Genomic DNA, 21052 nt, shown 5'->3' on the forward strand with positions numbered 1-21052 from the left:
GGCAGCAGGAAATATTTCTTTCCTGAAGTTTAAAAGAATGCTGATTTAGTGTTCTCTTTCTACCTAATTTGTATCTTCTGGGCAGCACCTCCCATCCACCTCCTCGTCAGGGAGTCCCTGAGGGAAAGATTTGCAAAACTCAGAACTCGCTTGCCTGGTCAGACACACACCTCTGCAGTGTAACCGTGCTCACTCACGACCCAGGAATTTAGATTACTTACTTGCCAGCTCCTCCCACCCCACCCCACCCCCATTTCTAGCTCTAAAAAATTTGCATGAGGTCCTTCAAAGGAAGTAGTTATTACCTGGGTGATTCGCATTAAGGAATTTCTTTCAATAGCAGAGTATCCCTATCTCCTTGAGTTTTATTTTCAAGCTTTTCCTGTTCCGTTCGCGTGCATTTTTTTTTTTTTGGTATGATTAGAAGGTGTTAGAATGGGGAGGGGCTTTATTTATTCCCAGGGTGTTTTTGGCATAAGCAAGAACGGGCTGTGAGAGCTTCCCCCACACAGGAGCGTCACAGACACCTCTTGGAGGGTGTGAGCAGAGCCCTCCTCAGGCTTTGCTGAGAAGATAGCATCCTGGAGGTGATAGGGAAGGTGATGGGAGCCAGTTGGATCAAGAGCGCAGCGTTAGGCCTCCCGAGATTCCCTTCCAGAGCAGCCCCTAAGTCATGGTGTGGGGTGCGGTCCTCTCAGCCTGGTCTCCGAGCTGGTTGAACTCGGATGGCTGCTAGCGGCCATTAAACTTCACTTGGCTGGCTGCGAGTCTTCAGTCCATTGGAGCTAGATGTGAAACAATTAGCTCATCTGTCCACTTGAACTAAGTCTATGAACTAGCTTCCAGCTAGGCTATCTGACTAGATTCGAACCCTAGGAACAGAATTAATTTTTCTGCTTATATAAAAGCACATTTCTTGAGAATGTATAGAGTCACATGGAAGACACTCCCGAGTTCGTAGCCAGAGGAAGAGAGAGCACTGATCTGGAGTACTTGACTAATTAATGCTTAATGTCTGATTTCTGGTCCTTTCTTAGACCAGGAACAGAAATCACTTCCCAGAGTGTCTCTGACAAATGATCACTTCCTGTTTGTTTCACCTTTTCTGATGAGCAGAAGTTTTTAGCATTTGTGTAGTTAGCTGTCCCTTTCTTGAAACAGTATATAGTTGGAACATTACACTATAAACACCATCTTTCTATAATGCAGTAGAAAATAGTTTCAGGTGGGTAGGTGACTAGGGATTTACTTCAGTTGTTAGAATGCTTGTCCAGCCTGCATGAAGCCCAGGATTCAATCTCTACTTTCCTCATAAACTGGGCATGGCAGTCCACACCTAAAATCCCAATAATAAGGAGCTAGAGGCAGGTGAATGAGAGATTTAAGGTTATCTTAATCTCCTTGTCTATATAAGGAGTTTGAGACCAGCCTGCACTAGTGACAGTCTCAAAAAACAAACAAACAAACAAACAAACAAACAACAACAACAAAAAAACCCACCAAAACCCAATAAAACCATCTATCTTTCTGACACTCAAAGCCAACTTGCCCTGCACATTTTACAGGATAAACCACCTCCTTTCAGGGACAATGGTTGCAAGCACCAAAAGGACTCTGGTTTTTCATTCAAAGGGGGATAGTAGAGACCACCTATAAGACAAGAGAATAGACTTAGACAAGAGACAGAGATCTGCATTCAAGGTCACATGTCAGGAGCAATCTGGTCGGTTGCAGTTGTTTTGAACTTCGATTGTCTTACCATTTGGCCTTTGACCCTTGCTCATTAAAGAGTCAAAGTCCTGAAAAGTGATTAGTCAAGCCCAATTTGTGTGGTTCAAGCCCAGCTTTTTCTTCTAAAGAGACAATCATAAACCTTTGTCAGAGAACATCTAGTACTGTTCTATATCTTAATATGGTCCCTTCTAACAACCCACTGCTGTCCTTTAGAGGAGAGCACAATTATCCTCTAAAAGACAAGCTTTGTAACATGAACAAATTCTACCATCAAATCCAGTTGCAGCTTCCAGCTTGTTAATTTTGTGTTTAGCTGTGTACTTCCACAATCTTTGCTAAAGCCCTCCAGTATCGCTTAATGAACTTTTTAATTGGCTCTTTAAAATAGTAGCGCAATCAGCCTCCTCATTTGATTCATGAACAAAACTCTCCAGAAAGGCTGAAAGGGAAAGTATGAATCATAGTTTAAAGAGATGCTTTTTAACTGAGCCATAAGACAAACAGGCACATTAATCAGTGTGGACTCCAGGGCATGCTGTATACCTACATGATGGAAAGTGAGCAGAATCTCATCTCACCAGAGACAAAAAACGGTTTTGGGTCTCAGATACAAGATGACATTTTGTTTTCAGAAATGCCTGCTTTTGAGACCATTGTGTGAGGCTCATCACAGGGCTTCTGCCAGCTTGGGTGTCCACAAAAGTGATCCCTGGCTTTCTGTAGCAAGTGGTACACAGAAATGACACCACAGCAGTGGTAATGCGGGGAAAAGCCTTTCACCATACACCTGTTTGAAGAGCATCACAGCAATCATTATATAGAGTTAAGACTTTCTAAAGGGTCTTTAGAAATAGCACAAATGTGCTCTTATACGCCCAGAATTTAAGAGAAAGAAAATTAATCTGACCCCAGTGGTGAGTATCCTGGAGTATGTGATATTGAACAGAGGGTTATGGATGGAGGAACAGGTTCCTCTCCTGATGATATCTGAAGGGATCAAATGATTGCAGACTTGGATTTAATAAGTCACATGTTCTTTTTTTTTTTTTTTTTTTGCTACCATGGTTAACCAATGTTTGTATGTGAAAGATGCATGTGTTTCTTCAAAATTTAAAGACTGTATGACTCACTGTTGGTCCTCTGTTCTTCATCTCCACCCACCTTGGGTGGTTATTTGCACACAGGTATAAGTCTTATCTTACTGGGCCTCAGGCAAGAGACAAAGGATTATGCCTCATCCTCCTCCAATGATGTTGGCCCAACATATAGACTAGTCTCAATATGTATTTACTAAATGAATGAGTCACAAGTCAAGACAAGGAGACACAGGACTCCTTCTAGTCCGGGAAGAATTCTCCTCATTCATTTTAGCTTCCCTGTGAAATAGAGGTTGGCTATTAGCTACATAGAAGATGTAAATAGCTTTTAACTTACATATATTATATACTTAGTCTCCTTTGGGGACTCTATATTCAGATATTGTCTTTGGCCAGATTGTATACTGCTGGTTTAATCAAGGTCCTGCCTAATAGAAAGAAAACTGGACATTTTGAAATTTCTGTACATCTGTATATGCCTAGTTCATCTATAGGTTATCTATATTATTTTCGTAGGATGAGGAAAAATGAACTTATGAAAGAAAACCTTATAATATGCAAAAGACCTGAGTCACCAGTGATTCTTTTCTCTACATGGAGTCTTATCCTTCAGGAAATTCCCTAGAAAAATCATGTTTATCAAGCATGCAGGTGAAACCAAGCCAAAGAGGCTATGGTGTACCTGGATTGCCAATGCAGGCAGAAGGAGCCTCCTTCTCTGACTGATAAGAACCACTTAAGATGCTTGTTTTTGATATAGACTCTTATCCCCACCCTAGAGTAAATGACTCAAAATCTTGAGAATGAGACATGGGAGAAATATTTATACTAAAAAAAAAATCTTCCAAGATGGTTCTGACATGAAGCCAAACACGGTGAGTACTGGTTTTGGTGGCTGAATCATAGTCCAAAAGTATCTGAGCAGGGTCACAGGAACAAAATAAGATAGCAGAACCAAATGCTAAGAACACCTTGGATGGGTGACCTCAGAGGAGGAACAGAGGAAGCTAGGCCTTTGCCTTTCTCATACTTCACCTTGACCTAGGGCAATGGGAGCAATTCAATATCCTTTCTGCTTTGAAGAATCAGACTCACCATTGGCATTGGTTCTACGAGCCTGGATTTAGTCATGTAACCACAGATATCCTGGGACCTCTTAGGGCACTTGGCCCACATGGTGACCTGAAGGATAGCAAAAGAAATAGTGACCTGTGTGATTTGTATTGTAAATATTAAATACTGGAGTTGAATAAGGGCCTAGGGCCATCTTCTCTCTCTCATGTTCTCTCATGTCTCTGAGGAGCAATTGCCCGAGATCACGGTGAGGGATGCTATGGTGGAGCCTGCCTCTCTTGGTTTAATGTCCTGTGGGTTATAAGTTTTACTTCTTGCTTCACACCAAAGGTCTGTTCTTTCTCTCTGTTCCTCTCAGGGAAGCATTTACTGTCTTGGGAAGCAGAGAGGACAAAGCTGAGCTCCCAGGGTCTCACTGCTGCCTCTGTGCAGTACCACCCACCTCCTGAGAGTCTGCCCTCGGGATCATGTGTAGGTCTGCTGCAGCTCTGTGCAACGGGAACTGTAAGCTGACAATACAGATGTGACTGAGGTTTACAGACAAACACACAAAACAGGGGCAGCTAGCTGTTACTCTCTGTGGGAATTATTTTGATGTGTACAGTGTGTACTCAAAACCAAAGTTAGTCTTACAGCTAGAAAATAAACTTTAGGGTAGAATAGAATTTACTGTGTCATGTGTGTGTGTGTGTGTATATATGCAGAAGTCATAAGACATCAGGTCTCCTGTTTGATCACTTTCTACTTTATTTCCTTAAGAAAGGGTCTCTCACTGAATGTGGAGCTGAACTGGCAGCCAGCAAATCCCAGACATCCTCCTGTATCCACTCAACAGAATGCGTAGGTTATAGGGTACACCTAGGAGTGCTGGGGATTCAAGCTCAGTTCCTCATGTTTGTAGAAGTGTTCTTCCCTGCTGAGACATCTCTCCAGTGGAGATCTGTCCTTTTAAATGACACAAACCAACAAGAACACATTGGTAGTTTTCATGCTCAGCGAGGGTCAGAACTGGGCCATCAGACATTGTTTTCTGAGAGTCTCTATTCACAGTGATCCCAGGGTCCTTGTTAAGGCTGAGGTGTACACCTGTTTGCTGGAAAGGAATACTTCTGCAAGGCCCAGCATTTACAGTCACAAGCACCAGAGGCAACTGAGAGCCTGTTTTTCCCATGTCACCACTTCTTTCCTGGGATTTTCCACAGGGTATTCTACTCTGAAGGTGAACTTTTTCTACTGGGGAAATAGAAATATCCCATTTATGGATTTAAAAAAAATGGGATATATCACGAGCACCATTTTTAGAAGGAAAACTACTCCAAAGAGAAGATCCAACTTCCCAACATCTGATTGCCCTCTACAAACTAGGCTAAGACTCTCTAGGCTAAGAACAGAATTGCCCAAATGAGCATAAGCAAAAAGATGTTTTGAAGCTGTGGTGAGAGTAGAAGTTCTTTAGACAGAGGAGTAGGCATGCAGATGGGACAGACGCCCTGTGCGACTGATCCTCCTGTTTCGTTCATCCATTACGATGGGGCTCTCGGGTCAACTGCTAACAGCCTAGAGCAACAGTTCTCAACCTTCCTAGTGCTGTGACTCTTTAACACAGTTCCTCATGATGTGGTGACCCCCCCAATTATAAAATTATTTACACTTCATAACTAATTTTGTTACCATTATGAATCGCAGTGTAAATATCTGTGCTTTCTGATGGTCATAGGGGACCCCTGTGAAGGGTTGTTTGACCTCCAAAGAGATCAAGACCCACAGGTTGATAACCCCTGGCCTAGAGGAGTGACTCCCCCCACCCCTGCAACTCTGGTGGTGACATGCACATTTGTTCTAAGGGACAAATAAGCGACCAAACCTATGCGGCGATGAATAGCTTACCTGGAAACAGAAGTACTAAAGGAAGTTGGGGTGATCAGAAAGTTCGGCTACTGGATTGAGGAGAAGGCATACAGAGCACTCATTCTGGATGCAGCTATGGCTAACAGCAAGGGTCAGCCACAGGCCAAAGCTGACCTGGCCCACACAGTGAAGTTCTTAGGAACAGCGGGCTGAGGATACCCCAGGAGATGCAGTTCTCAGAGGATGTAATGGAATTTACACATGGGGGTGTCAGGGTGGCATTGATGTCCTAAGTTCAATCCCCAAGCCTCAAAACATGGAAGGGAGATAAATGCAAGTTATCTTCTGACCTCTACTTGCATGCATGCACAGGTACACACACACACACACACACACACACACACACACATTCATGTATATACACATACACACTTATGTGCACATACACATACATTCATGTATGTACACATGCCTGCACACTTATATTCTCTGAATATCATACATGTTCATATGTGTTTTGGTCAGGGATCCCAAGCTTATTCCCTGTGTTAGGAACTTGAAATATGCCTGTGGGTGGGTAGCGTACACTGAGGCCTACCTGGTTATTTTCTCAGGGCAAGAACCATTACTAGGTCCAGCCTCCCTCCTCTAGCTGTAGAGTTCAGCAATTGGGGTTTGTGGACCCTCTCTTTAGTGCTGAAGAGGAAACGAGAGATTACACAGAACGTACTTTTCAGAAGGAGAAAGAAATGACAAGCTAATAGGTCTGGAGAACTGTACCCCATTTCTAGTAATTCCTGGCAAGCCTGCTCTAGCAGAAGCAGCTTGCGTCTCCCTTCCAGCGTGTTTGTGGAACCGGAGGTACAGATTTGAAGCAGAAGTCACAATCTTCCTGTCTTCCTGACAGAAATATCTGTCAGGGACATGTTGAATATCTTTGAATGTCTGATAAGGGATGGGAAAGGGGAAATGGCATTTTATGCTAATTTTATTCATTTTAGGAACTCATGCCAAGTACACGTTATGAGCCTGTGTGCATGGCCTGTGGAAACCCTGCTTACTTTTGGTCCTATAAAAGTCATAGTGTTGTGTAGGAGAATGAGATGTAATTTAAAAATCTACTTTACAAGACCCACTGAAATGAGAATTAGAGAGAGATTGGATTCACCTCTCCTGGATTAGTTTGAAAAACTTCACACAGGGAGACAGGAACTTAAAAGTTTAGTAAGAGACTTAAGGAAAGGGCATTCCAGGCTATGGGGATGACATGAATAAAGGATGCTAAGTGGGAAATTTGGGGTATTTCTAGGGCCATGTTTCTGAAGCATATCAACATGCGTGATCTCAGAAAAGGAACCAGAAGGAGAAGATGGATTTGCTTTTCTTTAGTTTTTTAAAGTCACTTTAATTTTAATTGAATTTCCTTATGATACTTACAGTTAGGTACTTTGGATAGACAATTTTACCCAATATTTATTTATGGAGCAAAGAATAAAAAAAGAATAAAAAAAATGCCTAGGGAGATGATGCCAGTATTTAATAAGGTGGGTGACCTGTGGGTCAGGGGCCCAAAGTCATACAATAATATGATAATATTATAATAAATCAATGATAATGTGATTATATTCCTGAAAAAATAGACCTTGGTTGTAATTATTTTACTAGTAAGAAGAGGTCTGTTGTAGCTATAAGAAAGCTTGGTGATTGTGGTAGGAGTCTTGTATAAGAATATGTCATCTACCAGATCACTTAGTAAAAGATCCAGGATGTCTTAGAGGTGATTATTTTTTTAAAGTAAAACACATATTGGTCACCTGTTCAAAGCTAACCTGGCCCCATTACAGACTCTGACCTTAGACTCAATTAGCTAACTTTTCCATATCTCAGCTTCTTCCTCTGAAAATGGTGGTAATGTTGCTGAGTCAACACGGCAGACTCCCACTCGGTGTGAGAGACCACTGGAGCTGACCACAGGCCTACTCCAGTACTCCAAACAGACCTGTTCCCTGCTCTCCAGGATCCAGGTTCTAATATCCTCATCGCAGGCTGGTCTGAGAACAGATGAGGCCACGCAGCATTAAGAGCACTGCAAAGGCATAATTGTAAAAAAGCTAGCACTGTTTGGAACACTTCCCAAATGCAGACATGGAATAGTGGATGAAAACACAAGCTTACCTGTCTCACCACATCTATTTACCACCAAGTTTATTTTCAGGGCAACATTAAGAAAAAGTTAGGACAGTGAATGGTAGTGGAAGGTTGGAAGGAAGAAGACTTTTCTGCAGAATTTATGGAGCATAAAACATGTAAGACACATGGCATTGGAAGACACCTTGGGAATCACCTCCAACCCAGCAGTGACAAGTGTCATTGGTAGAGGGCAAGCCAGCCTTCCAAGGATATCTAGTCTCCCTTGGGGCAGCTTATACCTTTGGAAAGTGTCCTTGTTGGAGTTGAGGTTTTCTCCCTTACCCTTCACAGTCTTCAAAAGAGTCCTTGGCCCTGTGTCTAGCTCTGGAAGTCTACAACCCAGCACCGGGTATGTACCCCACCCCCTGAGTGTTTGACTATGGGTGTCTGAGTCCAAGGGCCTGCCAAGATGGAGCAGGACTAATCGTTAGGGAAGATGTGGCCCTATCTCTGCTAAGGTTCCCTTCCCCCAAAATATTTCCTCTCTCCTACTGAATCTTTCAGTGACTGTGGGTCCTGTTAACTCACCCTTTGGAATCATAACTTCCATGGCTTGTTAACTCTTCACATGTCTGCTCAACAGACACGTGAAAATGCGCTATTGTCTCCTTCCATTGGATTATTTCTTACATATTTCTCTTTAAAGTTTCTTCTCAGTTTTACTCCCCTGAGACCATACTCATAACATTTATCTCAGAAACCAAGGGGGCAGAGGCCTCAGAGATATTTTCTGGACCCCACTTAGAAATGTTCTTTTTGTCTTCATTCAGACTCTGACTAGGGCTTGCCTGGTCCTTTAATCATTTTCTGCCTGGTGATATATATAAAAGCTCTATGATCTAATTGTCGTAAGTGGTAGATAGTATTGAAGTTATTATCATTCACCTTCCAAATTCAAAGAATCTGGATTTAAGTCTTGGCTAAAGATTCTGCTTACAGTTCTCTTACACAGTCAAAAGATGGAAGCCTCCAACTTAATGTCATAAGACAATTATGTGAGCATTATGGCTGCCACCAAGCTAGGTTAGGAGATGCCGAGGCCATCATACAAAGGGTGTGGAGTGTGAATTCTCTTTCCTCTCCTTGTTTATGCTGTTTATCAAACCTCTAAAGGAAGATTTGGGGACCAAATCAAGCACCCATGTGACAGGGCCAGGCTCATAGGAGCTGCATCACAGTGAGATGAGACCTCAGGGTAGAAGTTCATCATGACCTATTCAAGGGTGGAAGATGACACAACTATGTAGGATTACACTTGAGGGAAAGTGAGTTCTCAGACTGAAGAATGGCAAATGCTTTTGTTCAACAATAGAAACTGCTGCTAATTCTCAAAATAAATCACACAGTACCATGTATGCAACAGGAGATATAACACAGAGACATTAGAATTAGAAAATTTCCCCCACTCAGGAATAGTCATGGATAGATTACTATCAAAATTTCTTAGATATTTCTCATAACTCAGTATCTCAGGACTATAATTTTCTAATCTTAGCAAGACTGTATGCATTAGAACCTCAGAGTTCCCGTGTATCAAGTCTAGATGGGTTGAAGGCATGATATCTAAGATCCTATCCAGCTATGAAATTTGTTGCAAAACATTTCAACTCAGTGTAAACTCTCACGTCAACTACTATTATATCTTAACAACAGCAGCCTCAATGCTAAACCCCACTACTTCTAATTAAGAACTGCAAAGAACTGGAAGATGCCAGGGAATCTGTTCTCAATACTGGCCATCAGGGAGTATAAGGATAGCCTCTTATCTTTCCTACTGAAGACAGAGCCAGAGCAGACTGACATGTAGTCCAGAAAACTACCAGAGAGCTTGAGAAATCAGATCTTTAAGACTAAGCAAGGTCGAAGGTTTTAGGATTGCCCTCCCCACCCACTTGCCTCCTGCGCATCCCATTGGCTCCCCAGCACATATCTGTACTAGGTTTATCAAACTCATCCTGTCTCTTTGTACCTTGCAGGCCTGGTTCTATGCCCTTTTGCTTTCACTTAATGCTACAAGGCTGATCGGAAGGTGGACTCAGAGCCAACTGGGCAGGCAGGATTCTTATTTTGCACGATGACGTCAGTTGCAGGTAGGTGAGCCCATATGTGACGGAGCAAAGCTTCGGAATACATTTCTTTAACTATCCATTGAAATTATGTTCATCTACGTTTGCTGTTGACCCATTGCTAAGGTAGAAAAGTCAATGCCCAAAGAATGAAGGTAGATTCATAGCATCAAAACTCAGAAGCTTCTGGTTCTTGGCCTTTTACCTGGTCTTCTTGCATACTGTTATGAAGGACCTTCGAGTCATCAAGTGCCATCAGTTAGCAGATAGGAGAGGAGATTCTGGAAGCAGGGAAAAGGAGCACACATGACAGAGAAGTCTGTGGTATGTTTCTAGAGTTAGGAAGAAGATACAGATGTCAAACAGGTAACTTAAACATCTGGAGCCATTTGAAGGACTGTGAAGGAGGAGAACACAGACCTCATCTGTGCTGAGGCTCTGAACAACTCCCCATAGCAGTAGATCTGATAATGCATCCTTTATTCAAAAACAAAGACTGGCTTAAAGAAGAAAGCGATGTAGCAATGGCTCCAGAGACCTTGGTTCCAGAGCTGGCAATATCATGAATTTGCTAGGTGTGGTGGTTTGAATAGAAATGGTTTCCTATTTGTAGACTCATGTATTTGAATGCTTGGCTCATAGAGAGTGGCACTATAAGGAGGTGTGGCCTAGTTGGAGGAAGTGTGTCACTGTGGGGACAGGCTTTGTGGTCTCCTATGCTCATTCAGTGTGGCACACAGTCTCCTGCTGCCTGCATGTCAAGATGTAGAACTCTCAGCTCCTCCAGCATCATGTCTACCTGCACACCACCATGCATCAGGCCATGATGATCATGAACTAATCCTCTGAAACTGTAAGCCAGCCCCAGTTAAATGTTTTGTTTTTATAAGAGTTGCCATGGTCATGATGTTTCTTCACAGCAATATCATCCTAAAGCACCATGGGATCCTGTGACCCAGCTTAGGACTCTTCCTTCTTTGTTCTGAGACAAGTCTTTAGGTTTTGGGACACAGGAATTGTGGTCAGCTCATGGGATGGCTTCCTCTTTATGGTTCCCTGTAGACATGTAGACATAAGGAAAGATGCTGGGCAGATGCAGGGCAGAGAGTGCAGGTGATCCACAACCTGAATTAGCAGACCTCAAGCAGCACTCCTTGGGAAAACTGTGGGAATTCAGCTAACATACACTGCAGAAATGCATGCGTAACACAGCCTAAAAACAAGGGCGTGGATAAAGCTACCACTGTAGTCTCACAAAGATGTCCTGCCCCCCTATACCCTATAAATGAGTTTGGTTATGAGGCAAACTTGGATTAAGGAGGATGATACTAGGTTTGCTAATAAACTGACTTTAAAAGAGATTATTTTGCTTTATTTAGGCAGGGCTGATATAATCACAAGGGAAAAGAAAGACTTAGAGCAGATATAATGGTACAAGGATTTGGCTTGACACAGTTCGCTTGATGGTAGGAGACAGCCAGGATTCAAGCAATATGGGTAACCAGCTTCTAGAAACTGAACAAATAATGAGGGAACAGTTTTCCCATCAGTCTCCAGGAAGGAACGCACACAACTGACACCTTGATCTTATCTCTTCACGATCCCTGTCAGACTTCCACAGAACTGTATGATTAAAACAAATTGTGTTTGTTATGATTTGTCAAAGCAACAATAAGAAATGAATATAAACACCTGGGAGACATCTGAGGCAAGCAGCCTGAGGTCGAGAGCATCAGTCCTTCCCCCACCCCTGACCCCTCTCTCAGCCCTTGATCAGAGATCCTCTCTTCTTGCCCTGTATGTCATTTCTAGCCATAAAACCACTTCATTGTCAATGGTGGCTGCTAGAGCCCCAACCATCACATCTGCCATCCGAGAAGAGAAGATCTCCCCTTACATAGAGTTTCTAAGTCACACACAAGCATCTGCTGTTTTCTGACTGCCAGGTATCGGACCCTGGGGAGCATCAAGTTGAGGAAAGGCTAGGCATGGAGTGTTTTACTTGACTCCTACTGTGTGTAGCTAAATGCAGGGCAGGAACAGAGTAGAGAACAGCTTTGGGGCAGCAGCTAGCACTATCTGGTACATTGACGATAGCTTCTTTTTCTCCGTCTAACTCAGAACTGTAAGGATTTGAGCTGTGGAGGTCTAGTGTGGATGTTAGTAGACACCAAGTATGGGTCACATGGCTCCTGGTCCTTTCTGGATGATACGACCCCTCTATTGCTGTTGGGTTAGCAGTGTCTTTGACCATTGGTGCTACTGTTCTTATTCAGATAAACCCTACCCATTCTGTTAATGTGGGCAGAGTGGAGATAATTACCCAACTCCTCTCCAAATGAGGGAGATGGAGAGTAGTGTCGATGCTCTTCAGGCTTCAAGGTGGATAGAGCGGCTGTAGTATCATTTTGTTTGTCTCATTATTGGTTGATGGGTTCAGTGGAAAATGTACGAAGATCTTTTGGAAAAAAGTATCATTTTAGCATGCCATACTGAAGGCTCACATGACTTGAACACTGTGGTGGAGGAAAGACATTACATGGAGAGGAAATAGCTTAATAGCTTTATATATATATAAATACACACATCTATACATATATATGTGTGTGTATGTGTGTGTATATATATATATCTCATTCATTAAAAAATTCTCTGTAACAAAGGCAAGGGTGGTACTGCCATTGACACACACACACACACACAGACAGACAGACAGACAGACACAGAGAGAGAGACACAGAGAGAGTTGAGATAGGGTCTCATTATCAAGCTTATAATCCTCCTGCCTCTGCCTCCTGAGTGCTAAGACAGACTGAGTTCTTCAAGGACTAGACTATAGTGAATTCATTTGTCTCTCTCTGGCCTTCTCCTCCCAGCCATACCTTGTGTGTGTTATTCATCCAGGAAGCAAACAATAAAAGAACAGGGAATTATGCACACAATGAATTTAGCAAATGTCTTTGTCTTCCTTTGCCTAGAGCATAGTTGTTTTTGAAATATTAAGGTAGTGCCACCCCTGGCCTTTGTTACAGAGAACTTTTTGATAAAAGAAAGCTTAGTTATAAAGAAGTGAGAGGGGCAGCACTTCAAATCCAGGAGCAACATTTCAAAAAGCAAGCAGACGGCCCTGTAGGTAGTGGTAACTGACTTAACTCACAGGGTTTCAACTCCCTGAGCTAAAAGTCGGTGCTTGAGGTAATGTCTTGCTTGTCCTGTCTTGTTAGAAAGCGGCTCTCTTTCTAAGATGTCTTTCAGAGAAAGGCAAGAGAGTAATAAGGGGAGAAGAAAAGACAGCTGCTAGGTCAGCACTGTGGGGAAACTGTCCAAAGATGAGGCGTAGCTGGAGAGAGACTTGCTGCCCACCTCTCATCTCTTTATTAACTGGGCACATCAAACTTCCCGTCCCATTAGAAGCCTTTCAAAGGAAGGAGCATGACCTTTCTTTTGCTTCTTCTAAGCTTCCCAAGGCCTCTCTGATCTGCTCAGCAGCAGCTAACCGCGCAGGGTGCAGGTAAGCTCCCTCCTGCTGCGCTATGGCGGCACAGACAGATGACCTGCTCTCAGCAGCAGTGGGAGTGGTTCGCCCAAATTAGCTTCACTGGCAGAGTTCTGAGCTGTTCCTTCTGGTCTCAGGGTCCGGCTCTGAAGCAGATATTGACCCAGGGAAAGAGGGGTGTGGAAGCAGTGTGGAAGTTAAACTGTCATACTGTATAGACAGAGATGGAGAGAACAAGCAAGCGTCGCTGGAGATGGAGACAGTGGAGAACCCCACAGCCAAGGAGAGAAGCCCCTCCCAGCCTCAGCGCATTGCTGGCTTGGCATCTGAAAGGCAAGTATGTGGAGGAGACACTTTGTTGCTGATTTTCCCCAAGTGGCAGAGTGATAACGCACCCGCTCACTTGGACACAATATGATTGGGATGTCCTTTGGGCTTCTTACTGTGGAATGAACACAGTTCAGAGTTGTTTGACTGTGGGACAAATCAATTCCCTTTCATGGGCAGTGAGTTCGAAAAGGACTCTTAGCACGAAAGGGGAATAGAATTTATCTGCCCTGGAGGCAGGCCACCTGCCCCTTTCTCCTTCAAGACATTGAGAAGCAGATGAGAAATCTAATTTGAAATGGAGACTTAAACTTTAGCCTGAGAAGATGTGAAGAAGACATGAAGAACCAAAGTCTGGGGACAGGAGTGCGGGTCCCTCCTCAATGCACCATGATCTGTTGAGAAAGGATCTTGAGAGCAGATCTGGCCAGAGAGAGGAGTGTACACCACACACATTCAAACCACATAGAGAGCATCAACCCAGTAGGGGTAGTCATAAAGACATTATGCAAAAGAGGGACTTGGGAGAACTTTGACCCCCTCTGTAGAGACTAAAAAGTGTATAGATAGGCGAGAGAAAAGAGCCTAACATGAACCCTTTAGAAATCTCGTCATGTAGAATAAAGTTTCACATCCAGGGCACAGGAGGTGCTCATTTGAACCCTTGCTCATCGCGAGCCCGATCTGACGTCATCACTGATATTCGGTCGTCACCTACATAGTTGGGACTCACAGAGCCATCTCCTTTGCAAGGGCAGGTGCATCCAGATGGGCTGGGATTCAGGCTACTTTCCCCAAGTGAGCCTCTTGCTCCCAAGAACTAGCCCTCCCCTCCATTTGGAAGCACACACATACATCATGCATACACACACAGACATACACACCTAATGCATACTCACACAAACATCACATCATGCATACTCATGCATGCGTGCACACACACACACACACACACACACACTTACCAGTGATACAAACCCTAGGTGAGGGGATCCTAGGAACTCACTAACCTTCCTGCTATGACATGAAGCAGGAACAAGTGTCCCCTTACCTTGATTCTTCTGGTCTTAGACTCCTTTTCAAGCCTGATTTCATTAGATGGCAGTTATTTAAACCAGTTTTAATTTTCACTGTAGGTTTACCCCCTAGGAACCATCACTCTGGGGGGAGCATAAGACTGCAGCTGAAAGGATTCTGGGCATCAGAACTAAGGACTCCTGCTAACCTAGACAACGCGCTATAGGAGGAAGTTCCTACTCAGCATCATGTTTGAAAATAGAGTCTTTTGTGGATTTGATTTTTTAGCTGATGTCCTCAGACTGGTGTGAAGATCCCTGCCTAGAGGCCCTGATAGCAAACTGATTCTCTGAATTTGAGTCAAGGTATCAGAGATACAACTCTGGTATGTATCTATATGCTTGTAATGTGCTATAGGTATTTCTGATCGTTACTCCAATCAAGGTATTGACAACTTTTTTTCTGAATTACACCTTAAGACCACACTGTTCCACCTGTTTAAGTAAAATGAAAATGTGTACTTTAAGCACTGGCTGCTCTTTCAGAGGACCAAGATTCAGCTCCTGGGATCTACATAGAACCTTACAACTCCCTGGAACTCAAACTCTAGTGAATATGACACCCTCTTCTGGCCTACATGGGTACTGCAAGCATGTGGGGTATATACCACAAGTGAGTAATGCCCCAATGCACACACACACACACACACACACACACACACACACACACACACCAAAGAAAAGAAGAGATGTGTACTTTAACCAAGCATGAGTAACTTATTTGTTTTTTAGCAATGTGTCTAAGATGGAGACTAGAGTTCCAGCCAGTAAATTCTGGAGAGGAAGCTAATGGGAAGAGGAACACTCATTGTCTTTTAAGCAAGGTCATCAGAAGACATGGCATACTCTTCTGCTTACACACTATTGGTCAAGTCTTTCATACAGTGGGGTAGGAGGCAGACCATTTCCTACTATGTGGAAGGCCCTAGGTTTGATCCCTAACACAATAAATGAAATAGTAAGAAACCTAATGTATGTGGCCACCCAATGTTAAAAGAACAAAACCAACCAACTCACCAATCCACACACTAGAATACATCATTTAAAACATATATCATTTTAAAACACTTATTTTATTTTTTTTTATGATGCTTTGTCTCCATGTGTGAATGAACACCACACATACTGAGTGCCCATGGAGTCCAAAAGAGGCTGTTGAATTCATTGGAGTTGAGTTAAACAGTGCTCCATGTGGGTGCTGGGAACTGAATCCTGGTCCTCCAGAAGAACAGTCAGTTCCTAAAGTATGCATCTGTATTTTACTTAAACAGGACCACTCTGCCACACCATCTGACACATAGAACCATGCAGTTGTTTAGAACAGAGATGGGTATTTCCCTGAATGCTTGTATGGTTGTTGAATTAGTATTTGACCTCTAGACTCTCTCTTCTCCATCCTCTGCAGTGAACAGCCCTGTCTGCCCTCCAGTGTACTTGTGACAGGGACTATTTTTTTTTTTTTTGCCCTTTACTTATTAGCATGGGTCTCTGGGGGCCAGAGCTGAGGCCGATGGAATATGCTGATAAGAGAAATATTCCACAGACTAGAGTAAGAGGTGTAAGAGGTAGGGATAGGAGGAGAGTCAACACAAAAATAGTGACTGACATGTTCTTGCTAACTGACACTAATCATGAGTTACTGCGTCTAGATATCAACGTCACCACGTGTCCTTCATTTGCCACATTTCTGCTAGCACTGCCTTGGTAGTGAGAACTACATGTCATATGAGAATAGAGTCTATCATCATGGACATTACACAGGGAAATTTTAAACAAGCAGCATGGTACATATGATCTCCACACAAAAAAAAATTGATCTTCTCTTGTTCAAGCAGTGATGTCTACTCTCTTTAGCCTCGCATTTAAGGTTGTTAGCTGTGATCTGACCTCTACTGGATTCCCAGCATTGTCTCCTCCCAGAGGTTCTTTAACCTGGTGAGCTCTGATCCCAATGGCTTCTTTGGTTGCAGGCATGACTGTTGTCACGACTCTTTCACATTCTGACACAGGTGTGCACATACAAACCTGGTTTAACTTCTGTGGCCTCGCATAAGACATAGAACAAAGTAGGGGTATGGGAGAATACAAGAGAGGACCCCAGGGTACCGCAAGGTTAATAAGGGCTTCTCAGAAACCATGGTTGGATGCCATTTCTCTTGTCCTTTTCAACATGTAATCTAGAGAGGCCCTCATCGTGTCATCATTACAATTCTGTGTTCTGGATTATCATTCATTCTTGAGGTCAAAGGCTTCAGAATAAGTAACAGAGTTAATCCATTAAAAATTAACATGTTATAATTAACATGTGATATTTTAGGCTAAATAGAATATCTCTGATATTCTTTAATTGACACTAGGGAAAATCATCCTGGCATGCTGTTACTCTGGTTCTAGGCTTCTAAGTAGAAAAACCCAAATGGTGGAAAAATAAATCAATTTTGGTTTTTTGAAAATATATTGATTTGATAAAACAAGTTACTTATAGATTAATCAATGTATGCCAGACACTGTGCTGGACAAAGAGAAAAAAGAATGAAGCTATGCTTGCCCACCTGGCTTAACCATAGTCAAGGAAGCCAGACAAACAGCAGGAAGTCAAGACAGTTGGGAACCTGTATCAGAGGACTATTCAGTGAGCAGGAAGGGGTGGGGACTCATGCTACAGGAAGAGGGATTAGAAAACAAATGACAGTTGAATCACTGGGCAGGTCTGTCTGTCATTTGTTGATGGTCCCTTAACCAGCTTTTGTTGTTGTTGTTGTTGTTGTTGTTGTTGTTGTTGTGTGTTTGGGGGTGCTTGTAATGCAACCCAGGCCCTTGGGTGTGCTAGGCAAGTACCCTACTATTGAGCTACAGCCCCAACACTGTTTGACTGTTCTTATTCTTTAAGCACTCTCCTTTCCTTATTTTGATTGTCTGGTTTGTTTTTCAGACAGGGCATCATTATAAAACTCAGCTAGCTTGGGACTCCTTCTGGGTACCAGGCTGGTCCCAAGTGTTAGGAGTGATCTCCTGGTTCACCACACCAGCTTTCTCCTGGTTCTTCAGTGGCTATTTATCAAGACCATGACGGGTACTCTTTGGAAGTCTGACCATTCCAAGCCTTTTGTTCAAGTCACCTTCCCACTGTGGGTGGCCACTGGACCTAATTCTAGCTAAGCCGGTAAAAGTGTGAAACAGATGCAGGGATTCTTAGAAGTGTTTGTTTTGTGACATAGATGCCATACTTTCCTTCCATCCCACCCTCAACACCAGACTGTGTGTGACAGTTGGCAATGGAGTCTAAATAAAATCTAGAGCGTTTTGATCCAACACAGTTGCAGTGAACCTATTGAGCCTCTTGGCCATCATAACTGACATTGGATGTGGAAAAACAATTCCTTAGCATTAGTTATCTAGGGATTGTTACAAACTCGTACTTACATATTTGAGAGTACTTTTGACTAGATCTCTTGTTTTGTGACCTCTTAACAAACAACTCCATTACAAACAACTGGAAAAAAGGAAAAAGAAAAAGAAAAGAAAAGAAAAGATCTAGAGCAAAGAAAAGAAGGAAAAGCAAGCCAAACCAAGCCAGCCAAAGAGGGGCTGTAGATAGCATCTCGTTGGTTACTCCTTTTTCCTCCACAAATGAAGCACTACTAAGATTTATCACTGGGAGACTGAGACAAGAGTTATAGGTGTCTGGCCTCCTGTCTCTGCACCATCGTATATTTCTTTAATGAAGTGTGAGACCAGAACTCCATAAATTCACATAGTAGCAGAAGCAGGGAGGAGCTCGTCCGTGGAGCTATTCAGGGAGCCCAGCATCACTCTTTGCGTATTAGAGAAGTTCACAGCTGGCTAAAAATAGGCTTGGAGAGAAGAAGTCACTTTTAGACCGCAGCTCGTTTTGGATTTCTCTGGAGCCCCATTCTGGGCCACCGTGTATTTCCTTTTTCCTTTCGTTCTAGTAAGCGCACCCAGGCGGGTCAGAGGCAATAGCTGCATGGTTATCTTTAGTTCCACTGTGCACTGAAAGCAGAACTCGGAAGAAATAGCAGTAAGCCCTGGGGCACATGGACTGTTACAGATTTTTAATAAGCGCTAACACGAATCAAGTCTTTTCTGTGTCCTGGTCTCAGTGCTTGCTTTAAATTCTCAAAACAACCCCAGGAAAGAAAAAAAATGCTATTAATAGCCTCCTCCCATCTCTGATGAGGAACCAAAGATTTAGAGCAGACGCGCAACCTGTTTCCAGCTACAGAGCCCTGGGGTGTGAACCAGCATCTGATTCTCTACAGAGCCTGCACCCTCAGTGCCACCCCTGTAAGGATACACAGGCCTTTCTGCATCACATTAGTGTGACACTTGGTGTGGGCCTATGAAGCAAACAGAGGATGACACTCCAGGGCCTTCTCGGGGAATGGTCCACACACATGAAATGGGGACTTGAACTGACTTCTGATTTTCAGTTTCAGAATCTTCCAAGACAGGGGTGTCTCGGTCTTGGGAGTGTACTCATGGAATCTTCTCACGAGACTGAGTTCTAAGACTCAACAACCGGCCCTCTGTCAAGGGACCAGTTGGTCTTGGGCTACCCTGATTTATTTTGGGGACTTCGAAAGACATGATCCTACCTTATACCTGTTGTGATCGATGTTTAGTACTTGTATGTAAGACCTCAGATGTAATACTGTTTTCACAGTTAATCAAACAGTCCTTCAGATTGCAGGAGCGGAGAGTGAGCTGGCGAGGGTAAATGTCTCTAGTGGAATACGGCCAAGTTGCCTGATAAAACTAATACCAGATCTCTTTGAACATTTAAATTATCTAGTGACAAGAGAGCCGAGCCTTAGCGTATGGGGCTGAGGGTAGGTATTGTGCGCGTGGATTTTTTTTTTAAATGCTCGAGTTTTGAAAAATAAAGGTGTTCTGCCCACATTTTCAAGCACAGTGGTAGTCAAAAGAAAAACTCTACGGAGGTAATAATACCTTGTATTTTAAATACCACTTGTCTCTGAAAAGCTCAAAGCACTCTATAATCATTTCCTTATTATCGCTCTCAAAACTTCCTGGGTCAAAAAGTTACAAAGTTTGTATCTTAACTACCCGGCCTCAGTTTCCTCTTTGGACAGAAGTGGTGAGAAGGTGAAGCTATCTTCTTAGACCTGTCACTCCAAATGGCCTCCCTACTCTTCCCTTCTCCAGGCTCAGAGACATCCTCCCAACCCCCAACACTTGCCAGCCAGCAACCCTGCTTAACTCTCCGTAAACCTAACAGGGAACTCTCACAACATAGAATAATCCGTGGGCTATTTCAAGTAACAACGTTTCATTCAGGTGAGCTAGAGTTGGAGGAAATGCTTCCAGGTGGCCATGGGCGAAAGGCCATAATGTCATGGTGGCTACCAGTGTATCAGTTTGGATGCTTGGAATTGGTGTTTGTCTTAGTGAGGGTTTTACTGCTGTGAGCAGACACCATGACCAAAGCAACTCTTACAAAAAACAACATTTAATTGGGGCTGGCTTACAGGTTTACAGGTTCAGTCCATTATTATCAAGGCAGGAGCATGGCAGCATCCAGGGAGGCATGGTGCAGGAGGACTGAGAGTTCTACATCTGGAGGTGCCAGGAGGAGACAAGCTTCCAGGCAGCTAGGACTAGGGTATTAAAGCCCATGCCCACAGTGACACACCTATTCCAACTAGGCCACACCTTCTAATAGTGCTACTCCCTGGGTCAAGCATACACCAACCATCACAGTGTTAAATATTATTTTTATGAAAACATTTTATAGTATTTTTAAATAATGTAAAACTGGTCAGTGAGATCCATCTTTTTTATTTTACTGAGGCTCTCCCACACTACAGTTTGGATAAAGCTCCCTGACCCCTAGTGCAGACCCACAGCACAGGGCTCAGACCCTGGGTTCTGGAATACGGATGACTGAACAAGTTTCCTCTTAGAGAGCGAAAGGGATTTATTCTACCTGAGCACCTTGACTAGAATGCTCAGGAAGAGGCAGGTGCAGCAGTTAGCACATGCTGTTTCTAACTAGTCCCCAAATGGTTCTCCACCTCAACTAGGTCATAAAGAAACAAAGTTAAGTACAAACACACACATGTGTTTATATAGCTACTGCCTTTCAGTGAGCTCAGAGCA

At 43.2% G+C, this 21052-nt stretch overlaps 1 long non-coding RNA gene across 1 annotated transcript in view; it reads left to right on the forward strand.

Annotated features, from left to right (window-relative positions):
• Positions 1-10748: 10748 nt before the first annotated feature.
• Positions 10749-21052, forward strand: part of LOC127666110 (uncharacterized) — a 90211-nt gene continuing 79907 nt past the window's right edge. Inside the window, exon 1 of the long non-coding RNA XR_007973544.1 lies at positions 10749-10862. This is a non-coding gene — a long non-coding RNA (uncharacterized LOC127666110). The remainder of the gene's footprint in view (positions 10863-21052) is intronic.

This window comes from Apodemus sylvaticus, chromosome 15 (genome assembly GCF_947179515.1).
Source record: "Apodemus sylvaticus chromosome 15, mApoSyl1.1, whole genome shotgun sequence".
In the NCBI taxonomy this organism is placed as follows: domain Eukaryota; kingdom Metazoa; phylum Chordata; class Mammalia; order Rodentia; family Muridae; genus Apodemus; species Apodemus sylvaticus.